The 2760-nt window shown below is 33.0% G+C and overlaps 1 non-coding gene across 1 annotated transcript; it reads left to right on the forward strand.

The window, feature by feature from the left end:
• Positions 1-438: 438 nt before the first annotated feature.
• On the forward strand, positions 439-511 carry TRNAV-AAC (transfer RNA valine (anticodon AAC)). Its single transcript has one exon. It is a non-coding gene; the product is annotated as a tRNA-Val (tRNA).
• Positions 512-2760: the final 2249 nt, after the last annotated feature.

Below are 2760 nucleotides of genomic sequence, written 5' to 3' on the forward strand. Positions count from 1 at the left end.
TAATTTATCGCGTTTTTCAAAAAATGATTATTTTTGTGTATGTTATCATGTACTAAACTATTTAATTAATTAGTTAAATTTTACTAATTTCGGATTTACATTAAAAAATATTTTAAAATGATTATTATTGTGTAGTACTAAGCTATTACATTAATTTGTTTAATTTCACTAACTTCAGTTTTTATGTAATACTTTAATCCCCTTGTAACAAACTAAGGTTCATACAATAAAGAATTGAATTGAATTAAATTAAATATTCGTAAGAATGATTATTGTTTAAATTTAATTTCGAAACGCGATGCGCTTGAAATTTTGGCGTGTGTAGGGTCGTGAATTCCGGCTTAATGACGCAACCGGTACATCCGACGGGGCGAAATGCTTCCGGGTCAGAACGATGGACGTAATCCAGAGGCGCGTTATGTGGATTATCTGGGGCAAGTGCTTGTGGTGTAGCGGTTATCACATCCGCCTAACACGCGGAAGGTCTCAGGTTCGATCCCTGGCAGGCACAGCACAGGTTTTTTTCACGTCTTTGAAAAGTGTCGCGGATTTTCGTGTGAATCTCCGCCCGTCGTTCCGTAGACGGCTCTTTTATAGATTTGAGCCAATTTACCGAGACGCATTTTACTTTTTTGCAAAAACCTCCGTGCTTTCTTAAGGATTACTCTGAAGAACTCGGCTTCTACTCTACTATTTTAGATGTGGTTATTTGCGTTTTTGCTGGAAATAGAACCATCTATAAATTCTGTGATTAGTCTCGGAAGAGGGGAGGATCTAATTCTTGCACCCGGTGAAAACGGGTAAGATCCGATATAAGCTAATAACCTTAATCTTCGCTATCGTTAGCATTTGCCCAAGCAACTCCTGGCACATCTACTAGTTAAATTAAATAATACTCTATTCTCAACCTTATTGAACGATTATTCTTTGCCAGACAATTAGGCAAAACTGGCAGACAGAATTGAAATTAAATTAGTAATTTCTTTATACTTAAAAATGAAGTTATTTAATTTAGCACGAGCAGCCATTACAGTCGTAAGCATAAAATTCAAAGCAAAATCGAAGTGAGACGGAGTGACGCCACTAAGTACATTAAATTTGCGAAAAGTAGTTTGAATAAATAAATAAGAATTCTTACAGTGAGTGAGGTCAGAATTACTAAGTATATCGCCCAACATCGGGCGTTGCCTAAGTTAGAATTCTGCGTTACTGAATACCGTCCTGGTTAATATACTTTTGTTATCCAGAATGATGTATAGTACACAATTTGTACACATTCTAATGGTGCAGTTTCTACATATCAGTCTCGCACTTACTGGCATGTTTTCTTTGACGGGCAAAAACAATGCGTTTTCCATTTCCTACAATAGAGAGGTTTCATGTCGACATCACGAGTGACGTCATGAGCATGCGCAATTGTCCAGCGCCATCTTTGTGACTGTTTGTGACTTGTTTACGTTTTGTGTGTGTTCGCGTGCGCTTTAACTGGAGTTCTTGTGTTTTTTTTTTTCGTCGCGAATATCACTATGGTGATTTGTTGTGTAATTGGGTGTAATGCTAGTTCACTCAAGAACAAAGGAACATCATTTTTTAAAATTCCCGGCATTATTTGTCATCAAGGATCCCAAACTGAGGAGCTTTCACGACGAAGGCAAACTGCATGGCTTTCGAGAATTAACCGGAAAAATTTCGTTACGAATAAAGTGAATATCAATACAAGAGTTTGTCAGAAACATTTCATTTCAATATTTACGTTAATAAACACTAAGTTATATTTTAAAACCTAAAAGAGTTTACTGATTTGCTTATATTAATTTAATTAGGTATAGTGCATTTATAAACGAATAACTAATGTAATTTTAGGATTTAGCTAGTGCAAACTTATAAACATTACACGTTAAAACTAAAAGCAAGTAGGCTTATTATATGCTAGTTTCAACTAGAAAATAAAGGTACTGAACAATTTGAATTAAAAAATTTCCACAGCTGTTTTTAATTAGACTTTTACTTTCAGACAAAAATTCTTAGTTAAGAAATACGTAAAAACACGAGTTTAAACAAACAAAAGAAAACATATCTTTCCAAGCAATATTACTTCGCTGTTATTCATTACTTTTACTTTTATATCACGGCTACACAATAAGACATATTATAAATTTCTTATATTACAAGTGATTTATCATAAAAAGTTATGACATACAATGACATCCGGGAATTAATTCGTATAAAAATTACATAAATATATTTTTAAAAACTGCAACGATATTTTAACAATTTTAACTGTAAATATGTAATTTTAAACGAAATGTATAAGTACCAACACAAAGAAATTCCCGAATGTCACGTTATGTCATAACTTATTATGATAAATCATTTGTAATATAAGAAATTTATAATATGTCTTATTGTGTAGCCGACGGATGAGAGGCCTTTGCCCGAAACGCGTATCGGAGAAGATTCGGAAATAAAGATAATGTAAGACTGCCTTGTGTCCATTAATACACCTAGTCGTGTGAAAAAAACAAATAATCTTTGTAGTTATATAAATCAAATACTATAATATAACAAACATTAAATCGAAAACTATAGAGTTTGGTTATTTTAGCCTACCATTGTCATGTTTATTTCGATACTGGGACGGTATGAAATTAATGGTCAAGTAGACAAGAATTGAAAATGTATCTTAAATTTTTCAGATATAACAATATTTTCTAATGTTAACTCTAAGAAACTGTATCATTCACAGCCGAATATCGAAGG

The sequence above is a fragment of the Centruroides vittatus genome, unplaced genomic scaffold (genome assembly GCF_030686945.1).
Source record: "Centruroides vittatus isolate TY-2023 unplaced genomic scaffold, ASM3068694v2 scaffold_1424, whole genome shotgun sequence".
Taxonomy (NCBI): domain Eukaryota; kingdom Metazoa; phylum Arthropoda; class Arachnida; order Scorpiones; family Buthidae; genus Centruroides; species Centruroides vittatus.